At 45.0% G+C, this 25,798-nt stretch overlaps 1 protein-coding gene across 9 annotated transcripts in view; it reads left to right on the top strand.

The window, feature by feature from the left end:
• Window positions 1–25,798, top strand: part of FOXN3 (forkhead box N3) — a 460,655-nt gene that overhangs the window by 105,577 nt on the left and 329,280 nt on the right. For 3 of the 9 annotated variants that reach the window (XM_019009497.4, XM_055361192.2, XM_019009498.4), the window contains exon 2: window positions 24,518–24,620. The exons of 3 other annotated variants lie outside the window; for them this stretch is intronic. The gene's annotated coding sequence lies outside the window, so the exon portion shown is untranslated. The remainder of the gene's footprint in view (window positions 1–24,517; window positions 24,621–25,798) is intronic. 3 more of the 9 variants (XM_055361190.2, XM_055361193.2, XM_063698106.1) reach the window with 1 other exon arrangement.

Raw genomic sequence — 25,798 nt, 5'->3', positions numbered from 1 at the left:
ATTCTCCTGCCTCAGCCTCCCAAGTAGCTGGGATTACAGGCACCTGCCACTGCGTCCGGCTAATGTTTGTATTTTTAGCAGAGATGGGGGTTTCACCATCTTGGCCAGGCTGGTCTTGAACTCCTGACCTCGTGATCCACCCACCTCGGCCTCCCAAAGTGCTGGGATTACAGGCATGAGCCACCACACCCAGCCTAGTTTCTTTCTTATATTTCACTCATCACTCTTGACATGTGAAAGTCTGCCCCCACACCACCTGACAGTACTTGCTTCACAGTTCCAATGGGGATCAGAACATTCCACCCCAAAATATGTCTCTTCGACACATTGATTATTTTGAGCTGAAGGCAGTTGAGAAACAGCAGTTGTGCGGTAGGGCTCTCTGTCCTGCCCCTTTTTACCTAAAAGCAAGGCATAAATTCTCCATGAGAAAGATGGCCTCCCCGTACCGGGAAGAGGAGAACATTCTTATCATTGGAGTTAGGGAGCAGATGCTGAGATGAGTCTGTACAAACAAACCTTACTAGAATAACTCTTATCTTCCATGGGTTTCCCTCATATATTTCCTAGTCACTTTCCCACAATTTTCTGCCCCTAGCCCAAACCCTCTTTTCCTTTGTCTTGTCCAATCTCCACAATTTACTTCTCTTTGTTAAAATGGTATCTTTAACTGCTTCCTTGTGGTTTTCACGTCTTTCTATAAAGCCCCTCTCCCTACCCTATGCTGTGTAAAAATGTTAACATCAAATAATTATTCGTATGCGTTTTCTACTGTTAATCTTTTATCAGTTCAATTCACAGGTCCCAGCCATAGAACCTAGAGAAAAAATCTCTTCCCCTTCAGTTCCCAAGCTGCTGGTCATACTGCCCCTCACTATGGCTTCATGTCCTGCTCTGGAGGGTCACAGAGAAAGTCGTTTGTTGTAGGGAAAGAGCTGAGAACAGCGGTGTGCCCTCTGAGAAAGCAGCAACCTGTCCTTTTTGCCTCTAAGGGTCCGTACTTATGGTTTGGCCATGTCCCCACCCAAATCTCATCTTGAATTGTAGTTCCCGTAATCCCCACGCATCATGAGAGGGACTAGGTGGAGGTAAGTGAGTCAGGGGCAGTTTCCCCCATCCTGTTCTCGTGATAGTGAGTGCTCATGAGATCTGATGGTTTTATAAGAGGCTTCCTCCTTTGCTGGGCACTTATTCTTCTTGTTCCTGCCATTATGTGAAGAAGGACGTGTTTGCTTCACCTTCAACCATGATTGTAAGTTTCCTGAGGCCTCCCCAGCCCTGCAGAACTGTGAGTCAATTAAACTTCTTTTCTTTATAAATTACCCAGTCTCGGGTATGTCCTTTTAGCAGTGTGAGAATGGGCTAATACAATACTCTTCATATCAGGACTGCAAAAACCTCACTGAGCACAGGTTAATTCAGATGCAGTCCTGTAGGGGGTAACCTCAAGGCTTCAGGGCAAGTTGGTCTTGGAGTGAATGTGAGTTAAAATGTGAGTTATAAACCAGGCAGGTCGGCTGGATGCAGTGGCTGGAACCTATGAGACCAGCCTGGGCAACACAGTGAAACCCTATCTCTACAAAAAAATTTTTAAAGTTAGCTGAGTGTAGTAGTGCACGCCTGTAGTCCTAGCTACTCAGGGGGCTTAGGTGGGAGGATTGCTTGAGCCCAGAGGTTGAGGCTGCAGTGAGCCATGATTATACCATTGCACTGCAGCCTAAGCAACAGAGAGAGACTGTCTCAAAAGAAAGAAAGAAAGAAAAGAAAGGAAAGGGAAGGAAGGAAGGAAGGAAGGAAGGAAGGAAGGAAGGAACGAAGGAAAGAAAGAAAAGAAAAGAAAAGAAAAGAAAGAAAGAAATACACCAAGCAGGTCTTTTGAGATGCTTTACTGCTGGGATGATTGGAATATGAGTTGGGGAACCTTCTGGACACTCATGAACGCCTGCATTGGTCAGGCATGCACTTTTGTGATGGAACAGGAGAAGAAGCCTTTGGGAAAAGGCAGGGGGTGATGAATTTGGTTACTGTTTTCTTTTTTTTGTTTTTGAGATGGAGTCTCACTCTGTCACCCAGGCTGGAGTGCAGTGGTGCGATCTCAGCTCACTGCAACTTCCGCCTCCCGGGTTCAAGTGATTCTCATGCCTCAGCCACTGAAGTAGCTGGGATTTACAGGCGCACACCACCACGCTTGGCTAATTTTTGTATTTTTAGTATGGCCGGTGTTTCACCATGTTGGCCAGGCTGGTCTTGAACTCTTGACCTCAAGTGATCTGCTGGCCTCGGCCTCCCAAAGTGCCGGGATTATGGTGTGAGCCACCGTGCCTAGTCTGGGTACCCTTTTCAGTCTGCAGTCTCTGAACTCTGACAACTTCCTGTCGCTCTGAGTGTGACTGTGCTTGTGGTTCCTCTGAGAGTCGAGGTGGAGCTACCCACCCCCCCTCCACACTGGTCTCATGTGTGATTGGAGCTGTGTGCTGCGGAGATGCACAGTCAGGTTAGAGGGCAGCTTGGGTCCTGGAGCTGCAATGGACACACACCCCTCTCTGCTTAGCTGTGGCTGCCCTCAGTGCATATGCAGGGCTGGCTCCCTGGCAGATCTGACTTTCTCTGGTTCTGTGGCTGTCATAAGATTTATTCAGAATCCCTCTTATGAGTTTTGGAACTGAAGCTGTTCTCAAACCAGTCGCAGATTCTACCTGTTAAGAGAAGCAATGTACACAGAATGTCGGCAGTTAGGAGGCATGCGTGGGTTCCAGTCCCAGTCTCACTGGCAGTGAGACCTTGAGCAAGTCACTCAACTTCCCTGAGCCTCAGGGTCTTCATGTGCATCATGGAGGAATTCTCCTTCCTGCCTCCTGCTTTTCTCCAATCTTCCCCCATGGTGAGAGGCCTCTCCCAGGAGGAGGTCTGCCTGCTGATATCTATCCGCCTCTCATCCATGTGGATTCTATGGGGAGGAAGGGGGAATTCCATTAAGCTGACTGGTGAATGAGAGCTGGGAAACATGGGGAACATGCCCTTCTTCATGGGAAACATGCCCTTCTCCATGATGTCCATACTTGCATGACAGGATAAAACTATCTCCTGCAATCTGTCACAATGGATCATTCTGAAATCTCGAAGAAGTCATTTATTCAGATTAAAACTATTCATAGCAGATGTAAGCAAACAATTCATTGGTGTCCTTGAGATTGATGGTTGGCACTTTACAGTTTTCATTAAAAGTTAAACTCTTTCTTCATTCAGCAAATATTTCAGTGCCCATTATGTGTCCTGTACTGGGATACAGCAGTGAATGAGACAGACCAGATCCTTGCCCTCTTGGGGCTGGCATCCTAGTGGGGAGATGGACAATGCTGGGCGTGGTGGATCATGCCTGTAATCCCAGCACTTTGGGAGGCTGAGGCGGGCAGATCACCTGTGGTCAGGAGTTCAAGACCAACCTGGCCAACATGGCGAAATCCTGTTTCTACAAAAAATATAAAAATAAGTCAGGCGTGGTGGTGGGCACCTGTAATCCCACCTACTTGGGAGGCTGAGTCAGGAGAATCGCTTGAACCCAGGAGGTGGAGGTTGCAGTGAACTGAGATCATGCCACTGCACTCCAGCCTGGGCAATAGAACAAGACTCCATCTTAAAACAAACAAACAAACAAAGAAACAAAAACTGTATATAATTTGCAAGTAGTGGTAAGTGCTATGGATAAAGATGAAGCAGGGAACAAGGTCCAGGAGATGCAAGCGTGGGTGCTATAACTTTGACCCAGAGGGCAGTGCAGATTCCTTCACTGATGGAGGGGAGGGAAAGGGGGGTCGATGCTTAGCCAGTCTGGAGGTACTGATAGGGACCTGGTCCACTCCAAGACTATCAGGGAGGTCAGGTTGGGTGGAACAGAGTGAGAGGGAGGGAAGTAGGAGATGAGCTCAGAGCAGTATCAGTGGGGGTAGGGCGGAGGCTGGGGGTAGATAGCAGGTGATGTAAAACTGGTGGGAGGGTGTCCAGGGAGGTGATATGACATCCCTCCATAGGGCCAATCCATAGCGATTGTTTTATTCTTTGCCACATGCAAAGCCTGTCATGTGGAAGGCAGGAAAGGCCTAAAATCATAAGGGCACAGTGGTGCTGTTCCAGATCCTGTTCCTCAGTGCATGGTCCCAGGGCCAGCAGCACTGGCATCTCCTGAGTGCTTGTTAGAAATGCAGAATCTCAGCCCTACCACACACCTGCTGGATCAAAACCTGCATCTCACAGGGCCTGCAGGTGATCCATGGCCCACGAACATTGGAGAAGCAATGGTCTGGAGTCATCTGTGACTTTGGGCATCAGAAGCCCTGGGGGCTGCTCAAAACATGTCTACTTCATTGCCTGCTGGCCTCAGTTTTCTTGTAGTTTCACCTGCAAGGAGATGAGAATGATGCTGACATTCTCTGCTGTGCCCAAGCTCTTCTGCTTTTCTGAGCGAGTGCCACTTTCAACACCGCTTTCCCCACGCATCAGACCAATCTCTCTCTGGGGTGGTGTAGACTGGGAAGGTGCCTCTGGGAGCTGATACTCTGGCTCTGTGGAATTTCTAGGCTGTCTTTCTTCAGTGTGCTCAGAGAAGATGTTCTTTCCTCATAGTAGAGTATTACAAAGTCTATATTGTGACAGGGAACGGTGCTGCCTTCTCTATGTGCACATAATGCCACTCCTCCATTCAGCAGGGCGTATGCTTTGAGCTGAGCCACAAGCCTGGTGATTCACCTATAGGCCAAATTCCCATCATTTGTTGCCAGGTCCCTTATGCACCCAGTGGTTCCAGATGTGGAAGGCTGGTTGCCTTCAAGGGTAGATGGAAATGCCTGTTTTCATGACAAGCACAGATGTTGCATTGTATTGACTGGTTTATGCTAGGATCGGGCATCATATAGTCGGCCCACCCTCCCAAAACAAAACACACAGCCCTGTGGCCTGGGTCCCGAGCCTGGAGTTTTCAGGTCTAACTATTTGGCTTAACTATTGTTAACTCCTGAGGGACTCTGGGTGAATCACTTTCCATGCGTGAATATCAGGCTGCTTATTGATAAAACAGTTACAATCATTTCTACTTCACAAGTTACTGAGGCTTCATTATCTAAATGCTTTTGAGAGCTGTCCTTAAATGTGTCATTTCCAGGCTTACATCACTACATACTGGCGTGCCTTTTTTTTTTTTTTAATGAGTGTGAAATTGTCTCCCTCCTTCTGTTCATTTAGACTGCAGCATTGATGAGCAGGTAGTGGCAAATGCCTCTTCATATTACTCACAGATTACTGTGGGTTAAGAAATAAACTGGGCATTGACCTTTCCTTGCTGTTTCTGAATTAGTCACACACTTCTCATTGTTTGTGTATGTCAGCAGCATGACCTAAATAAAGTTAGGGTTGAGCTCTTTCAGAATATATTTTGGATTTCTCCTTACAATAAAGTTAGGGCACGTTGATGTATGGTTTGCAATCAAATAGAAAGACGTTTTCAGCAAAGCCCTGGCTCAATGGTGGAGTGATTATTGAACACTGGTTTCTAGTTGTGGCCAAATTCTCAAATTTCTCAAGTGTTACCTGGCCTGCTAAGGACTCTAATAGAAAGCAGTGTCCATTTGTCACTGCCATTTTCCACTGGTGGGGCAACTCGATAGCTCCGATTGCCTGCATCTTACCTTACCACCTTGGAATTCCAGATTAGCCCAGTGCTTACTGTTTTCAGGTCTCTGCCATTCTGCTGTTAGGTGGCTTTCTAGGCTAAACTGATTGACTGCTTAATCAGCTGCTGTCCATGCTGTGTAGAGTGGATGGGTTCAGGGACAGTGTTTCATTAGCTGTGTAGCGTTAGGCAACCTACAGACTAAAGCAAAGAACTATACAACAACAATAACAACTAAAACTCCCTCAGTCATGCTGCATCTCTGATCTAGTTTAGGCTGCAGAGGTAAGATTTGACCATCATAACTCAGCCAGGCAGAAACCACATGGGGAAGTAATTCACGGAGCATGCATCTTTTTCAATCCTTTATCCCACTGTATGTTGTATTTCGCTGACCAGGATGGAGATCATTCTCATTCTGCATCTCTGGGATGCATGAAGTTCTGTTGGGGAAGAAAGTACTCATGACAAGCTCATGTCTGGTTTAGAAGTTCCTGGGTGAGTGGGGAATGGATCCAAGAGCTCTGGGCATCAGGTCTCCAGACAGGACTAACTGGGTTTGGGGAAGTGGTAACAGCTGGTCCTGTGGGCCGTGGTTGCTGTTAGAGGGAGTTGCCTTTGGTAATAGTGGTAAGATTGTGATGTGTCATCTTACAAGAAGTCTATACCAAGAAGAGTGTCTTTGCTTAACCACTGTGAAGCCACTCCTCAGAGATTCTCCTAGATTTGTAGCTTTGATTAGGGTTAAAATCTGGACTTGGTTGGTGGGGAAGTGGTAGAGACTTAGGTGCCTGGAATGGGCGGTTCTGGACACTTTCCTCCTGCAGGGCTGTGGTTCTGGGCCTTACTGTGGCCTTCTCTAATGCCCCTGGGAAGAGCACAACTCTACACAAACTGGGGCAGATTGAAGAATTAGTCCATTCGGAATTATTGCCCGTATGGATCCAGAAGAAAGGCTATTGTTTTGTTCTCCCAGCTCACCAACAAGGAGGTGAAAGATTGCTCACTTCTCTCACAAGCCTTGCCATCCACTTCCCATTTCCAAATACATAGAAATCAAAACATTCAGTGTTTGGACTTACCCCATGGCAATGCAGCCGTCCTGCAAACACGTGGGTTGGATTCCTGACACGTGCCTGGGAAAGCGAGCTAGCATAATGCTATGGATTTTGATCTTCTGGGGGTTGGTGTCCCCTGAATGCACGTGAGTGGATTAGCAATGCACATGACTACTTGGTTTGTATATTCTCTGGCTGAGTGACCCAGTTCCTGGCCCAGGAACAGGATGAGCAAAGCTAGCTGGGTACCGTCAGGGAACCCTCCCAGCTGGGGCATGGGGGCACCTTCCTTCCTAGTCCAGGATGCAAACAAGTGTCAGAGCAAGGTGAGGAGGAGAGTCTCTGCTGTCCGTTTGGCTCTGGTCATTTCCTTTGTAGCTATGTAGATAAATAGAAGTAAGGGCAAATCCGATGGGCTTGATATTAGAGCCTGTTTCATGGCGTCGCATCTGTCTTTGGAAGCAGCCATTGTGTGTGATCCTCTGACTTTTCCTCCAGTTGCTAACCATCTTGAATATTTTAGAAACCCTCTTATGTGTTAATATGCCCGGTGAGACAAGCATCATGATTTCTCCTTCACCAGTGACCAAACAGAGCTGCGGGGTTGTCAAGTGAATGTAGTGAAAAATCACACACTTGTAACCGAGCCAGGCTGTGCCAGAAGCCCAGTCCCTGACTCGGTCCTACTGTTGTCTCTCAGATGGGGAAGTGGCTCTATCTATAAAACGTGTGGTTGCTATGAATTACCGGTGTTGGTAAGGAGAATTGGAAGCATTCTCATTTCTAGATTACCTTTCAAATATTCAAATTCATGCACCAGTAGCATATGGCTAGAACTTTTATTTTTTCACTCAGATGTCTTCCAATGTGCTTCATTGAATTTGAAATCCACACCAGGTTTGAATTTTGAAAATGCCAACTGTATACTAACTGAATGTGAGAAATGAAGAAAACTTTCATAAATGTTTTTTAAAAAATAAATGGTGATTTATTTTTCTGTGTTCAGATAAACCAGCTGTATGGGTTTTTTTTTTCTTCATTTTGGTTGATTTGCATTCTTGATAATATAGAAGGAACAATGTTTCCAGTGTATTCTTAGCTAATTTTCTGCAAAAGAGTTCGCAGTAGCACATATCAGACATTAAAGGAAAATGGGTCATGGAGTCTTTGGGCCACCTTTGCTGGCCGGGAGCTTTGGGTGGAGGGAGGAGCCTTTGTCATCTTCAAATGGCTGTGTCTGCTGTGTCCTCTCAGCAAAATTTTCATTCAGAAATGATCTGATTCCTTTTTCTTCCCGCTTGGGGCTGAGTTTAGTTTGTAGGTGCCATTCAATGCTTTTGTTTCTCACCAGGTAAGAGATTTTCAAGCACTTCAGAACTCATAAAAGAGGGCTTTTATCTGCTTGGTTTTCCTCAGTTGCAGAGAAAATAAGTCTGAAAGTTTGTGTCTTGCATGACCTCTGTCAGAGACACCAACATAGAGTGGAAAGAACATTGGCCTGGAAGTCAGAAACTGCCCCGTAATGGGTGGCCCAGGAGCCCTTTCCCTAAAGTCACCTGCAGCTCTAAGAGCTTCACAGTCCTTGGGATGACCCCTTGTGAGACACCTACTCCTTCTTTCCCCCCAACACTTATTAAAATACACCATATTCCCCATGAAATATAATGTATACACTGTACATCTTCAAATCTAAGTCACCATCAGTTGTAAACTGTATCATGATTTTATGCACCGCTAAGAAGAAAAAATGCTGCCTAATAGATGCACTCATTTCAGAGGATTCCTATGTAGAAAAATGTGCAGTTTATAATTGGTGAAATATACGATGAGGTCAGTTGCAGTTGGGTAGTTGAGATAATGCCAAATGTTGTCAATTTTTTATAAAAATGATCCATTTCTAACATGGACAGAGCTAAAATACCCACGTACCTGCTACCCAACTTTGGCAGAGCTGAACATTTGCTTCAAATATTTTTTTAAAAATAAAATAAAACATTGAAGCCATAATTGAAGACCCCAGTCCTTCCCTAATCCTACACCTTGTCTGTCCTTCAGGGTCCCATGGGAACTCCATCTTGAGTTTGGTGCCTGTCATTCCCATGCATGTTTGTAAATTTTGACTGTATGTCTTTATATCCATTAAACACATACATTTAGTGTTTTTATTTTTTATTTTTATTTTTTGAGGTGGAGTCTTGCTTTGTCACCCAGGCTGGAGTGTGGGATCTAGTCTCACTGCAACCTCTGCCTCCCAGGTTCAAGCGATTCCCCTGCTCAGGCCGCCCACGTAGCTGGGATTACAGGCTCATGCCACCATGTCTGGCTAATTTTTTTTAATTTTTAGGAGAGTTGGGGTTTCGCAATGTTGGTCAGGCTGGTCTCAAATTCCTGACCTCAGGTGATCCAACTGCCTCGGCCTCCCAAAGTGCTGGGATTACAGGTGTGAGCCATCGCGCCTGGCCGTATTTAGTGTGTTTGTTTGTTTGTTTATTTGTTTGAGATGGAGTTTCACTCTTGTTGCCCGGGCTGGAGTGCAATGGTGAGATCTGGGCTCACTGCCACCTCTGCCTCCCAGGTTCAAGCGATTCTCCTGTCTCAGTGTCCCCATATTTAGTGTTTTAAAAACCCTGCTAGCTTTCCACCAGTGTCCATTCCCTGTTCTTCCTTTGAATAGTAGAACCCCTGAGCTTTATGCAGACAGCTTCTGCCAGTGATGGCTCATGACTTAACTTCTGGCTGATGGATGCATGTGGAATGGATGGGTACACCCTCTGGATTTTTCCTTTAAAATGAAGGAGCAAACCCTTCATATCCTTTCTCCTCGTTCCCTCTGATTAGGACAGGGTCAAGGTGGTTGTGAGCTACTTATGACTATGCAGAGGAGGGAAACACACTAGGGAATACTGGAGCAACAAGGTAGAAAAACCCTCGGTTTCTGCCTTCACAGTGCCAGCTCGTCTACTCCCGACCTGACTGCCCGTCATCGTGAGCTGCTGTGTGAGAAGTAAACAAACCAACAAACGTATTTTTATTTAAGCCAGTATTATTTGTTCTCTACTAAAACAGCCACACACAGAAAGTTCCAACTAATATAAGTGGTTTATATTTTGATCGTGCACATTTCTAGTGACTTCTTGTATTAAAAACTTTATTTTTTCTTAAGGATTAGCATAAGATACATGTGTACAGTGGAACATTTCCTCAGATTTAGAAAAAGGAAAAAATACATCTTACCGCTTCCTCAATGGCTAGATATCTGTGTCCCGTCCTCCAGGCGACACGATCCCGTGGAGGGCAGATTAATCTGAGCCCTTCACTGTCTTCCATGCAGAGATAGAGGGAGTTCATGCATGCTGAGGACAGTTAGCTACTCAATCCCCAACAGGAGACATTTAAAGCAAACTTCACTGTGATAATTTCAGAATGAAAAGGAGACGTTTCCATTCATAGGAGAATTTCCTTCCCGAATCCTGCCTGAGCATCTGTGGAATCATCCTCAGAGTGAGGCCTTCCTGGTCAAGTTCTCTCCTCTGGGAGGCTGCCCCGTGACTCCCACGCCTACACGACAAACTGCGGGATGGCTGCTCCAGGAAAAAAGCCACCTCTCACCAGCCGGCAGGGCCAGGTCAGGGTACCAGGCTGGTTACAATACCTGCTTTCTGCGGAGTGGATGAGTGGCCCAGAGGGTAACAAGAACCATCTCCCATTTTTCCCTGTCCCTTTTTCCAGCCCCGATGCTGTTGGATAGGGGCACACCCCCAGCATGGTCCTGATCTCACAGGTCAGCTTGGCTTCTGGCCTTAAAGGCAGGTCTGTTCTTTGGTTTCCCTCTCAAAGGGCACTTGAAACAGAGTGGTGAAGGTCCGTGACCTCTCCTATTGAATAAGGCTGGTGTTATCAGTCTCGATCATGCCGGATGCCCACTGACCTTGGGTGAAGCTTCTCCCAGTCTCTCCTTGCATTAAGAATTGGGTTTTCAGGTGAGTGGTCCTCAGACTTCTGCAATTGACTCATTGCCTCAGTGCAAAGATCACAGGAGCCTCTTAGGCCATCCATGCCGATGCCTTCCAAACACACAATGGTGGCTCATGGAAGGAGTGGGAAGGAGAGCACTGCTCTGGGTGAGAGTTGGCAAGCTGAGTTCTACTGAAGAGTGCCCGTAAATGAAATTCATGGTGTAAAAAACCCAAGCTGGCTGAGTGCGGTGGCTCACGCCTGTAACCCCAGCACTTTGGGAGGCCGAGGCGGGTGGATCACCTGAGGTCAGGAGTTCGAGACCAGCCTGGCCAACATGGTGAAACCCCATCTCTACTAAAAATACAAAAAAAATAAGCTGGGCGTGGTGATGGGTGCCTGAAATTCCAGCTACTCAAGAGGCTGAGGCAGGAGAATCACTTGAACCCGGGATGCGGAGGTTGCGGTGAGCAACCTCAAAAAAACAAACAAACAAAAAACCCAAGCCAAACAATACAAAATGACTCCCCTTCCGTGGAGGCTGCAACCCCAACTGGGAGAGTCCTGTACAATCATAGGACAAGAAAGAAAAAGAGGCACAGGGAACATGTGAGAAGCAGTTTGCACACTTTAGTCTGACTAGATGTCACAGTTCCCTTGATAGTTTTTGCAACCAAAAAAATGAAAATTACACGTAAACGATTCTTTAAAACCAGTTCCTCTCGATTTACCTTATAGCCAGTTCATCAGAAATTTACTTCCATTTTGAGTGTCTTTTGCATTCCCTGTCAATATCTCAAAAATTAATTTAATTTAGAAACTAAAATTAAGCATAAACTAAAGTTTAAAAACAAGCTGGGTAGGCCCTTAGAAGGCTTGATTTACAAACCTTATAATGCCAAAGACACGGCAAAAAAAAAAATCAAAATCAAAATCAAACGACATTCCCATGTAAAAACACCCAAAAAGGTTTTAAATTATAGGCAAATTGCTCATTAGGCAACTGGCTTTAGGCTAATTGACCTAGAGTCAATGACTTCCAAAAGTCGGCACTTCAGTGCTCAGGGACACTTTCTCAGGCCTGTATTCATCTTATTTCAGACAAAATTCTAATCAACTCTATTATTTGGTTTCTCAGCCTCTGGCATATTAGATGCGAATCAAAACAGGAGGGAACTGTGGGAGCCAGGCCACTTTGCACAGTGAGAAGACCAGCTGATACCCTGACAGGCAGGGTGGGGTGGGAGGAGGCCAGAGAATATTAAAATGTAAATACAAGGATTAGGAAATCACCCTAGTGTGGGGCCTTTTCCTGGACGGGTGACCTCTTCCTACACTCCTACACTGCTGTGGCTTCTGAGATTGCTTCTCTATCATCATGGGCAGAGGTTCATAAAGCCAGGCAAGCTGTGAAAAATATCTGTAACAGGCTAAATCGTGAGCCACAGACTTTGCCCAATTCGTTGTTTTCATATACAATCCATTTTGAAAAGCTTTTCATCGCAAAGCATCTAATCATTGACTCGTGAGTTGGAGCATCCTTATAAAGCACCCAGTTCCCCCCACCCTCTGTGTGCAGCCCACCCACCAAGAGCCCCCCACCCTCTGTGTGCAGCCCACCCACCAAGAGCCCCCCGGCCTCTGTGTGCAGCCCACCCACCAAGAGCCCCCCACCCTCTGTGTGCAGCCCACCCACCAAGAGCCCCCCGCCCTCTGTGTGCAGCCCACCACCAAGAGCTCTGTCCATAGGATGCCTCTGTGGCTGCATGAACACCCCCAGACCTGCCTAGAAACAATTCTGCGTTCTGGAAACATTCACCTCTAGGAAGTCCTCTTTCACCAAACGGTAGGGTGACCAAATCCAGGTAGTTCCCAATATCCAGGGTAATTCGGGAGGAGGTCAGGAATAACCCAAATTGTGATGAAATTCACTTTCAGTTATCTAGTGCATATAAGTGTGGCTAAGAAGCAGCCAGACAGAGGGCTGGGCGCGGTGGCTCACGCCTGTAATCCCACCACTTTTGGAGGCAGAGGCGGGCGGATCGCAAGGTTAGGGGATCAAGACCATCCTGGCTAACACAGTGAAACCCCATCTCTACTAAAAATACAAAAAATTTAGCTGGGTGTGGTGGCACGTGACTGTAGTCCCAGTTACTCTGGAGGCTGAGGCAGGAGAATTGGTTGAACCCAGGAGGCAGAGGTTGCAGTGAGCCGAGATCGAGATCATACCACTGTACTCCAGCCTGGGCTATAGAGCAAGACTCCATCTCAAAAAAAAAAAAAAAGAGAGAGAGAGAGAGAAGCAGCCAGAGAGAATAGGAGAATATACTTGCAAATCGTATATTTGATAAGGGATAAATATCCAGAATACATAGAGAACTCCTAAAAGAACAACCTAATTCAAAAATGGGCAAAGGACTTGAGCAGATATTTCTCCAAGGAAGATATACAAATAGCCAGTAGGAGTGTTAAAAAAATGCTCAATGTCACTAATCATTGGGGAGAAATGCAAATCGAAATTAGTGAGATACTGCCTCATACCTATTAGGATGGCTAACATTTCAAAAAACAAAACCAAACAAACAAACAGGAAAAAACAAGTGTGGTGAAGATGTGGAGAAAATGGCACCCTTGGACATGACTGCAGGAATGTAAAGCGGTACAACTGCTGTGGAAAATAGTACGGCAGTTCCCCCAAAAATTAATATAAAATTACCATATGATCCGGCAAGTCCACTTCTGGTATATTCCCAAAATAACTGAAAGCAGGGTCTCAGAGACATTTATACATCCAGGTCGGGCACGGTGGCTCATGCCTGTAATCCCAGCACTTGGGGAGGCTGAGGTAGGCAGATCACCTCAGGTCAGGAGTTCGAGACCAGCCTCAACATGGAGAAACCCCGTCTCTACTAAAAATACAAAATTAGCCGGGCATGGTGGTGCATGCCTGTAATCCTAGCTACTGGGGAGGCTGAGGCAGAAGAATTGCTTGAACCTGGGAGGCAGAGGTTGTGGTGAGCCGAGATCATGCCATTGCACTCCAGCCTGGGCAACAAGAGCAAAACTCCATCTCAAAAAAAAAAAAAAAAAAAGATATTTATACATTCATGTTCATAGTCGTATCATTCACAATTGCTATAACATGGAAGCAACGCAAGTGTCTATCGACAGATGAATGGATAAATAAAATGTGGTATATCCGTACAGTGAAATATTACTTATCCTTAAAATGGAAGAAAATTGGCTGGGCATGGTGGCTCACGCCTGTAATCCCAGCACTTCGGGAGCTGAGGCAGGTGGATCACCTGAGGTCAGGAGCTCTAGACCAGCCTGGCCGACATGGCGAAACCCCATCTCCACTAAAAAATACAAAAATTAGCTAGGTGTGGTGGTGGGCGCCTGGAATCCCAGCTACTCGGGAGACTGAGGCAGGAGAATCACTTGAACTCGGGAAGTGGAGGTTGCAGTAAGCTGAGATTGCGTCATTGCACTCCAGCCTGGGAGATAGAGCAAGACTCCATCTCAAAAAAAAGGAAAGAAAATTCTGACACACGCTACAACATGGCTGAACCTGGAGGACATTACACTGAGCGAAATAAGCCAGTCACAAAAAGGCAAATATTCCGTGGTTTCACTTTTATGAGGTAGAAGAGTCAAAATCGTAGAGACGAAGTAGAATGAAGGCTACCAAGGGCTGGGGTCGGGGGAATGGAGAATGGGGAGTGATTGTGTGCTAGGTACAGAGTTGTAGAGATGGACGGTGGTGATGGTTGCATGTCATTATGAATATATTTAATACCACTGAACTATACACTTAAAAGTGGTTAAGGTGGTAAATGTTATGTCATCTATATTTTACCACAGTAAAAACATTGTGGGGTGTAGGGGGATGACAGCCAGCATCTGGAATGGCTTACTTCCTTAGGGAGGCTAAATATAATAATTACTGCTGCTCCCAATCCCCCTTTCACTTCCAAAGCCCAAGGACCCCCCCAGGTATCTTTCCACTCCAGGGCCCTCTCTGAGGAGTGGTGTCAGGACTTGGGCTGGCACTCCTGGGAAGGAAGGTGGCGCGGGGTGTAGTGAGCAGGCTGAGATGATCTGCTCTGGGAGCGCTTGCTGCACTCAGCCTAAAGCCTTGGGAGAAGAAATGGGTGGATGAGGTCAAAGAGGAGGATTTGTCTAACTTCCACCACCAGCCATAGTTAATCCCCAAACCAATTAATCTGATACTTAGTATCTATCCTTTTATAACTATTGTTAACTCTAGTCAAGTACTCTTTTTTTGAGACGGAGTTTTGCTCTTGTCGCCCAGGCTGTAGTGTAATGGTGCCATCTCAGCTCACTGCAACCTCCGCCTCCCAGGTTCAAGAGATTTGCTTGTCTCAGCCTCCTGAGTAGCTGGGATTACAGGTGCCTGCCACCACACCCAGCAAATTTTTGAATTTTTAGTAGAGACGGGATTTTACCACGTTGGCCAAGCTGTTCTCGAGCTCCTGACCTCGTGATCTACCCGCTTCAGCCTCCCAAAGTGCTGGGATTACAGGCAGCCAACTGCATTGTGAGCATGCTTAGGAGCAGCACGGCCCCTATAGAGAACATCGGATCAGGTGACCTAAGCAAGGTCTGACACTTACCTTGTGGCCTCGGACCAGTTGCTGATTTTTGGAGCCTCAGTGTATCTTCTGTGAAATGAGATTGGTGATACCTACCAAGTTAATTCGTGGAACTCTCATGAGAGTCAAATGAAATAACCCATGTCAAAATGCTTTGTGATACTAGAGGAATGTAAGGGCATTGATAATGGCAGAGATTTGAACTTGAAGCAAATAAGAGGCAGAAATGTAAAGTTAATGGAAGGGACTGCAGTTTTCATTGCTGTGGTTCTGCCTCTGAAGTTTATGAGTACTGGTTGTGATTAGTTAAAGGGTAATCCTTACCTGCCCTGCTAATACTTGAAGACTAGGTTTTCTGCTGGACCCTAACATCTTTTTGAGATTGCTTTTAAAAAGTGATGAATTTCTTTAACCAGTAAGGTGTGTATATATCCATTTTCTGTTCTGCTTTATTTTAGGAATGAATTTATTATTATTATCATAGTAAATAGCCAAGCATGATTCAATTTAGGAAAATAGCAGGAAAAGTTTGCTCATCTTTTCTAGGCTAATTTTGCCATAATCCCCACAAATAAAGTAGTGGTTTCTTTAAAATATGCCAGTTCAGGGTCACAGAGCTGCACTTTTAAAGCCTACAATTGATTGTTTAGTGCGAAAATTGTATTCAAGTGAAACACATCAGCATGCAAATCTAAAACGTGGCCATTTTCATCTAGATTGAATATTATTAACCAGCCCAAGAGATATGATGTAATTAAGATTTTGAACAGCTTACTTTTGTCTACCGTGATGAGTATTACCCCAATATTTAAAGCGGCTTACCAGTTGAATAATGAGAAGGTGGCCCAGTGCACCAATAACCATACATTTTGGCTTTTAGGTGCAGTGAATGAGTTTGACTTTTCTTCACAGGTCCAAGCATTGATAAGGGCAGAGATATGAACTTGAAGCAAAAAAGAGAATGTTCAAATTCCAGGAAAATCACAATTCCTTTCTGAATAATGGCAGATTTCCATCTCATTGCCTACTCACTCATTTTAATACCTTCTTGCATGGGTTTAGGAATAAAGACCAAGTGGGGACAGATGAATCCCTTGTTAAGGGTTTATGCTTTTGCCTAATTAAAACTATTGGGTTTATAGCCTGCTAAAGCAGCTCTACTTGGAAGGGAGAACAACTCTTAGCTTGGATCCACTTCAGAAAGTTTGCAAGGCCTCCCTCTGCCTTTCAGAGAACTGAGAAGGTACATTTCTGATAGCATCTTTCTTCTGGTGCAATTCCAGGATAACTGTTCTTCTTAGGGGAGAGAAGATGCTCACCTTTTCTGTCCTTCCCACACCATTTTAAAAGAAAGACAAAGTTCTTTATTTCTCCCAGGAGAAGTTCAGGAAAGGATCCATTGCAGAGCTGCACCACCTTAAGCAGACAGCCGGCAGGCTAGGTTGGTACCACGGCTCATTTCAGCCATCCGTATTTTCAGGTGTACCATATGTATTTAGTACATCATTTGATAATGCTAAAAAAATATTAAAGCAGTGTGAGACTAAAGGAGAAAGAAGATGAATGTTAGCATTCCCCTGGGGTTCATGGGTGAAGGAATTAACACAGCGTGGCACTCTACCCTAGCTGTGTTTGTTTCCATGGCAACTGCTACGTACATGTTTCAGACTATCTACAGTGACACAGTTGCAGAAATAGTAGCTTGCAGGTTTCTGATATCGCATCAGTGGACAGGCGGCATGCACTATATTAAGTAAGTGTAAAAGAATTTAAAATATAGCTCTGGTTTCAGATGTGTATTAGCTCAACCGAACGATGTGTCGGGGGTTGCGGCATTCCCCTTCTGCACGATGGCAAAATCTGGGCAAAGTTGAAAGTTGCAAGATTCCGGTCAAACAATTGTCCTTGCTTGGGTAAATATCCTCAAATGAAAAAAATGTGAGTTACAAAGGTAAGAAAATGGCCTTGGCAGATGACATATCAAAGAAGGATATTGTTAATGAAGCTATTTTTTTTTTTGGAGGGGGGTAGTGATGGATAAGAAATGAAAGCTTTGGTTGGAAATAGCTGAGTCTTAAAGCAAATCGAATGTGCAACAGAATCTTTTTAACAGCTGCTGAGTTTATGGCAACTAAGGTCTTTGAATGTATCACTGTAGAAATTGCTTTTATATCAGAATGATCAGGTGAGGAGCAGAGAGGTTGATTAGGTGTGCAGTTAAGGGGAAATCGGGGCTCCATTGTCTTTTCTGAAAGCTTATGTAAATATCTCATTCTCTCCAAGCTGACCCTGGTTTGTCTTTGACATTTGCTGCTACTTTTTAGTACCATTTGCTGGTATCTGTGTTGATCTCATGCTGCCACATTGTAACCTTATATGACTTCAGTGTTGGTTACAGAGCAACCAAGTAAAGATGATAGACTTTGTAAGTGTGTGACTTTGCAACCAAATTGTGCAGTAATTTAGGAGGAGTGTTCAAATGAGTATTTATTTGCCTGCTAGACCCCTACTTTTGAATAGCAGCCTAGGTATTAGTTTAATGGATTTCAATGTGCACGTTATGATTGCGGGAGCTTTCAAGTATCTTGTAGTTCAATTTACACTGAGTTTTTAATGTCAAAAAATTTTTTTATTTATGTCCATTATTCGATTTAAGCCTACATTTACCTCATAGTTTTATTATTCGTGTATCAGTGAAGAGAATGTAAAATGGCATGGTAATTTAAGCTAATCTATTCATTTGAAGAAGGTTAGTTTTCCGACCATAGGTGGACTTTTAGAAAAAGCGATGCAGACAGCTCTTTGGGCTGTATGAGACCATCTTTTTTATGTGCACAGGGAACTATCTACAGTATGTACTGCATATTATTCTTTATAGTCATTATTTGATCAGATGTTAAGAGAATACCTCTGAGGGGCTCGGAGCTTCCGAGCACCCACGCATGTGGAGGGCCAGGACAGGTTTTGGATTATAAACCAGGGACTTGAACCCTGTAATGTACCACACCCCAGTGGGTAGATACAATGTGCCTTTCTAAATAAGTTGATAAATGAAATGAATGTTGAAGCTTTCCATATATGCCCATGTGTAGTCTGAGCAATCCAGAGATGGGAGTTGAAATTTGTGTCTTCTATGGGGGTTGTTTTTTGGTTTTATTTTATTTTGTTGAGACAGGGTCTCACTTTGTCGCCCAGGCCAGAGTGCAGCGGTGCTATTTCGCCCTACTGCAACCTCGGCTTCCTGGGCTCTAGCGATCTTTCTGCCTCAGTTTCCCAAGTAGCTGGGACAACAGGCACATACCACCATGCCCAACTAAAAGACCTCACTATATTTTCCAGGCTGGTCTTAAACTCCCGGGCTCAAGCCATCCTCTCGCCTCAGCCTCCCAAAGTGCTGAGATTATAGGTGCGAACCTTGGGAAACTTTTTAATGGTGGCTCATACGGAAGGCAGCTCCATTCTCAGAGGACGAGCTGCTCTGCCCACTTGTACACCCCACTTCAGTGGAGTTTTAAGACCCATCTTTGGGGTGGGTGGGAGGGCAGACCTCTGTCCCCATGCCCTGGCTTACCTGGTGTGTGCCCCATGTATCCTGGGACTTCTCTGTGTGAAAGCTGCATGATCCCACGTGTGCTTGGCCCCCCCCAGGCTGAGGGGACCAAATAGCATTGGTAGGAGAGAGTTTACATGACGTTCTGTTATTGTGTTTGAAGGACCTTGGAAAACTTGGGCTCAATAACCTGGGACTCTGACACTGGAGATCAAAAATTTTCAGTGAACTAGTTGGATGACTAGTTCAACTTTTGTTTTTTGGGGAGTGCTGGAGCAGGCCCTTCCAACAGTCAGGACGTTTGTGTATTTTTTTCATCATACAGAAATATTTTCCAGTGTAGAAACAAACCAAAACAAAACACCCGTCTATGCTATTTTAACTCTTTTGTAAGAATAGAAAAACACATGAACCTAAATGTAAAGCGCTAGGCCGAACTCGTCATTGGAATGTGAAATCTTGGCAGTACTTAGAGGAAACTCAATCGCTTCCATTCAAAGGGCCAGGAAATTGATTTAGAAAAAAAAAAAAAAAAATTTGAGGGATTCCCAAATAGTGGCAAGGTGGAATGACTAAGAGAAGCATGAAGGTACAGACGGATCTTATTCCCAGTCATAAATGGTGGTAAAATGGTCCAAATAAACCTCCCAAGGCAGAGCTCATCTGGAGTCTCCATTGCCCAGAACTTCTGAAGATTCCCAGAGACCACAGGATGAAAGGTTGGCATCCAGGTCTTTCCACTTTGAGTTTCTTTCCAGCTTCTCGTCTCACTGTGTTTTCTTTTCCTTGGGCATCCTGTGCCCCGTCCTTGGGTCCTGAATTCTGTGCCCTGACCACACTTGAAAGCACATAGGCCTTTGCTCTCACCGTTACCTCTGTCCGGATGCCTATAGTCCCATCTTTGCTTTGCAAGGCCCAGCTTAAATTCTGCTTCCTCTGTAAAACCTTACAGATCTCCCCTTCATTGAAATGATTTCTCCATCCTCCACGTTCACTTAACCATTTCTTTGTCAATGATCATAGCACATATTGCATTGTATTAAGATTAGCAGTGGCCAGGAGCAGTGGCTCACGCCTGTAATCCCAGCACTTTGGGAGGCTGAAGCGGGAAGATCACCTGAGGTCGGGAGTTCGAGACCAGCCTGACCAATGTGGAGAAACCCCGTCTCTACTTAAAAAAAAAAAAAAAAAAAAACAAAACAAAATTAGCCAGGTGTGGTGGGGCACGCCTGTAATCCCAGCTGAGGCACGAGAATCGCTTGAACCCGGGAGGCGGAGGCTGCGGTGAGCCGAGATCGTGCCATTGCACTCCAGCCTGGGCCACAAGGGTGAAACGCTATCTCAAAAAAAACAAAAATGATAAGCAGTGTATCTCCTTAACTAATATGTAAATGTATTAAAGACAAGGGCCATGACGTATGTACTTTTGTAGGATTCGCCATACCTAGAATAATACTGTAATGGAACTGTTGTATTTAACTGAATTCTTAAAACCTTGTAAAGATATACATTGTGGACCAGTTGTCAAATGCTTCTGTTCTTTGAGCAAAAGGAATCTGTTGGCTGCTGAGATTCCGAAGGCTGTGTCTGTCACAGCACCAAAAGCGTCTGGACCCATTCAGCCACTTTCAGATGCTTCCAAACTTCCTGCTGTTTGTCATCGGCTAAACTCATGGAACAAACCAGGTGAATGGCTGATCTTTTTCATATTCATAGAATCACTAGATTTTAGAGCCAGAAGGAACCTCAGGGAGCTAAATTCATTTTATAGAGAAGAGAATTTTAAACCTGAACTGTCAAGTGACTTCTTCAAAGCGAGAGAGTTGGTTAGCACCCCAGGTGTGTGGACTTAGCTTAGCCGACAATACCTCCACATGCTCCTGTCTGCCAGGCCTTCTTGGCATGGCCTTGGGTTCCACTTAAGGCATCAGGGATCAGCTGGTGCTTTCTGCCCATGTCTGGCTTGCTTTCTATATGTAAACACCGACATCCAACAACAATCCGTTCACCACTCTTTGCTAAACGCTGATATCATTGGGATAGAATTAAAAACAAAAGTGGACTGGGAGTTGAGCTCAGGGGAACCGGGAGCAAAGCTAACAATTCATTAGCCATCGCTGAGGACACGGCAGCTGCTGAATTCAGTCAAGTTCAGAGCCTTAAAAAGAGTGGAAAAAAGAAAGCACATGCCTCCCAGCGCCTGGGCACCGTATCGCTGGGCCAGCTGGGCGCAGCACTGTGGCAAAAAAGATCTTTTCGTTTTCAGAAATCTGAGCCTCCGACCTTGCAGACAGGGAGGGGAATGTGGCTGCAACTTTACTGCATTTGGCGTTACGTTTTACTCCTGCCTGCAGTTGTATCAGACACAGCTCCTGTGTGGAGTCCATGAGGATCTGAGAAAAGAACCAGCCCTCCAAGCTGACATAGGAGCAAGCTGTCTCAAGAAAGATGTGCGTGCATGTGTGTGCATGCGCGCGTGTGTGTGTAAGGCTTGCATCTGAGGCTGACAGGCTTTTTAAGAGGAACTCTTGGTTTCTGTGTAAATGTGTGCCTCTTCTGCCCAGAGTTAGCCTGTTAAGGGAATAAAGCGCAATTCAGGTTTTGGAGTTGGAAGCCTGATTAATCTCTCTGCCAGTTACATATGGAAATAAATTAGTAAATGGTCCATCTGGGACTAAACTACTGCAGAGATGATAAATTATTGCCATCGTATATGTCGGTGTTGCTGAAGACTGAGTTGTGCTCACCAGGAGCTGCTAAAACATAACTAGATGCTCTATTGTGGTTAGAGGAATATAAAAAAAAATTTTAATTACAAGTAAAAGATCTACCTTGAAATGCTTTTTGGGAGAATGGTTTGGTTGATGCCAAGTTTGTTCCTCAGAACTGCTGTATCTGCAAATATTTAAAAGGAGAATCTCAAGGGCATCAGAAACATGTTGCTTTTATATTTTCAAAGGCCACTAGGATAACAAGTGTTAATTAGTAGCCAAACGCCTCGATGAGGAGGATAATTCTATACCTCTATATAGTATGGCACTTTATAATTTTCACAGCAACTTCATTTCTGTTTTCTTATTTAAATTTCCAAGAAGGTGGGGTAGGTCAGTGCCTCTTTTTCTTGATAGATGAAAAACTGAGGTTCAGGGGGTTTAGTGCCTTGTCCATAATGACTCAGAAAGTTGAGTGGCAAAGCTGGCATGGGTAAGCAGAGACTGCCAATTCTGAATCCGGCTTCATTTCAATCCGAGCCTTGGTGTGACATGAAAAACATTTTCAGTACCCCCTTGTTCACCTACCAACATCGGGAAATAAAACCTTCTATTTATGTCCATTTTCTAGAAGCAATGCCATACCAACTTGATCATGAAAAGCATTTTTTCCTCTAATTGGAGATGTATTAATTTAACTGTTTTGGTGACTGAGTCATACCCCTCTCAACTTGAGTGACAGTATTTTTTTAAAGCTAAAACCAGAGATGTCCTCAGGGGCTGTCGAGGCGTGGTAACATTTTGCCCCTTTGCAGAATGGCCCGAGGTGACTGTGACTTCCAGATTCTTGTACCTACTTTAAAATTTTGTGTGTGCGTTCTTGCTCCTGGACAAACCTTCTGCTATTAATCCTTGAAGCAGTTGCGGTTCTTCCCTCTAGAAAATGCACTGCTGGAAGTACAGAAAAGTAAACTGGATGTAGGTTTTTTTTTTTTTTGAGATGGGGCAATGGCACCATCATGGCTCACTGTGGCCTTGACCTCTAAGTTCAGATGCTCCTCCCTCTTCAGCCTCTTAGGTGGCTGGGACTACAGGCGTGTACCACCACACCTATTTTTCTGTTTTGTTTTGTATTTTTTGTAGAGATGGGGTTTTGCCCCGTTGCCCAGGCTGGTTTTGAACTCCTGGGCTCAAGCGATGTGCCCACCTCGGCCTCCCAAAGTGCTGGGATTACAGGCATGAGTCACCATGCCTGGCCCAGACATTAATTAAACATCAGCCACTGGTGCCTGCTCGGTGGTCTTTAATGAAAAAGAGGAGCCCCCAGCCTGACCAACATGGCGAAACCCTGTCTGTACTAAAAGTACGAAAATTAGCCCGGTGTGGCAGCGGGCTCCTGTGATCCCAGCTACTGGGGAGGCTGAGGCAGGAGAATCGCTTGAACCAGGGAGGCAGAGGTTGCAGTGAGCTGAGATTGTGCCACTGCACTCTAGTCTGGGCAACAGAGAGAGACTCTGTCTCAAAAAAAAAAAAAAAAAAAAAAAAAAGGAAGAGCCCCTAGCTCTTAACCTGTCTGCGCTTGGAAGTAACCTTGTCTCACTCAGATCACCTTCAAATTTCTCTTGTATCAGCCAGACCTGGTTACCCCGTGCCCCCGAATAGCCCTCACGCTTTCCAACCTCCGGGCCTTCGCTTCGGTTGCTGTCTGGTTTTTGTTGTTGTTAAAAGTCTGTCCTGATCTCAAGGCCATTATTATTGTCTTCATGATGCCTTCCTTTCGTGGCACCCCCCACTCCTCACCCCAAACAGAAACAAATGTCTCCTTTGTCTTGAGACTCTCCAGCCGTTATAAGAAATAACACGGTCTGCCAGTATTTGAGTTGCTTGTGTATGTGTCTTATTTTCCACAGTGGACAATATATTTCTCGAGGGCCGGTTCTTTATCATCTCTGACTCTTCATCCCTCCATGATGCGATCCCTAACTCTATGCTTTGTCCTTATAGGAGCTTAAACACAAAGTAGAGTAGGGTGATTTTATTTTACAGCAGAATGTCTTTGTATGGGTGGATAAATTAATGATCTAAGGTATATCAGAATTACTTGGAGGACTTGTTAAAACACAGATTTCTGGGCCCTACTTCTGGATAATATATTCTGACTCAGTAGATATCAGGTAGGGGCCAAGAATTTGCATTTCCAACAAACTGTCAGTCAATATTGACGCTGCTATTCCAAGACCCACAGTTTGGGAACCGCCGATCTAATTAATATACTCCTAACATTCTCAGACTACAGCGCGTAGGCTAATGCCATTCTTTTCATTAGAGAGTTCATTGATTTGTTATCCTTGAGGCCCCGGTTAAAAAGATATCTTCTTCAGAGATTATTATGCAATCTGTCTCATGTACCAACTTTCCTATTTTGCAAGATTATTGGTTAACCATGGCCTGATAACTTGCAGCCCATTTAGTGAGGAGTAGAGCCAGAGACATTTCATTTTACAACAATAAAATAGAGTCGTTGACTTTGCAGCCTGTACACTTGGTCTACCCAGTGGATCAAGGCTGGTCCGTGGCGTGGAATGCTGGCCTTGAGCGCTTGTGGGTGCTCTGATGTTTTTCCTTTATGTAGACAAGTGTTTGAGTAGCAGCTGTAGTACATAAAATGATCTCACAAATGTCTCAATGGCAGTTGTAGCAAAATAAAATAATCTCACATTGAGATGGCATGTATTTTCAAATTTCTGGATCTTCTTATGCCCCATGAGACAGTTTCAAAAACACTCCATCGTGAAAGATCCAGTCTTTTAATAACGATCCAAGAAATAAAGAGGTACTGTTACAATTGGCTTTTTCACTGAAGTGCGTCATTTTCTAGAGTCAGGCCAGAGATGACATCCATTGTGGTTGCAAGGGCTCTCTCTGCTGCTTCTGCTTAATTCTGACTTCCTACTGCTCCTCTCCAGCAGCTTCTAGAAGACCAGCATTCTCGAGATTATGGAGGCCCCTCTGTCCTTTCTGTGACGGGAGCAATGCTGACCTCGGTTTCCTGGACCCATTCCGACTCAGGTAATCACACTGCCTTTCCCAGCTCGCCATGCTTTACATAGATTGCATTGAATACGTGAAATGCCAAAGCTATATTTAAATGCAAATGCCAAATTGATTATTTCTCCATCAACTGGTATCCTCCCCCGCCTCCCCCCAATCTTCTTAATGATCGATTTATGCAGCCGATCAGACTTGACAATGTGGTCAATCCAATTTAGGCATTAAGATGATTAAAAACATTGAATCACATCTTTATTTAAAATTCTGGTGTGAGTCGTAGAAATACAAAACCACCGGAACATTGCTGGGAATTTTCACATAGAAATTAGCTTCTAAATTATTTTTGTTGCCACAATCTCATGTTTTACTTTAATTGTATTAATCTTTCTAATGTTGTACTTTTAGTTGAGTTCAATAAGTATTGAGTATCTGTTGTGTGTTCTTGGGACAGGTGGGGATGAAAAAGTAGAAGGCTGGCTCCTATCCTCAGGGAGCCCACAGTTTAGGCAAAGTTGACTCACTCATAAGAAAATGGCAGATGGTGCTGAGCATAGGGCCAGGGCTATGAGCTAGCAGTAGTTCCTTGGTTCAGGGAATGGAGAAGCTTTGAGGATTGGGATTGAAATAATTAGGGAAGAATTCATGGACTAGGGAGGGCCTCAGTTGGGCTTTGTCACTGTGGATCATTTGGCCAGGCAGAAGGAAGAGGTGTGGCATTGAGCCTTGAGGGGAAGACAGGAATGAACCCACCATGAGACCAAGCAGTGAGGGCCTGACTGCCTCGATCAGAAGGTCTAGAGGACCCAGATCTTCTGCCCCACCCGGAATCAGACTCCCCGTCAGCGGTCCCTTAAGGATCCTGGAGTGGAGCCCATTGGGGAAACTCCACCTTCCCGTTGCAGAGGGGCTTTGGCTGGCACTGTCCTGCTGGGACAGTGGTTTCTGTTGCCCCCACCCTGGCTTGGCCACTGCTTTGCTGATCTTTTCTGCTTCTCTGGGCCTGTCCACACCCTGCCTCTGCCTGTCTACCTGATTATTTACTCTTCTCTCATACACCTGCCATCCTCCCCTCTGAGCTCTGTCTGCCCTTTGGGGCTTGTCAGGGCCCTGGGATGAGCTCTGTGAGCTCAGTTCCTGGTGATTCACAAGGGGCGATTCTGAGAAGTGGAGCTGCAGGGGAAGAAGCATAAGTTAAG

The sequence above is a fragment of the Gorilla gorilla genome, chromosome 15 (assembly GCF_029281585.2).
Source record: "Gorilla gorilla gorilla isolate KB3781 chromosome 15, NHGRI_mGorGor1-v2.1_pri, whole genome shotgun sequence".
In the NCBI taxonomy this organism is placed as follows: domain Eukaryota; kingdom Metazoa; phylum Chordata; class Mammalia; order Primates; family Hominidae; genus Gorilla; species Gorilla gorilla.
The sequence above is the reverse complement of the archived record's forward strand: the minus strand, read 5'-3'. Positions and strand labels throughout refer to the sequence as shown.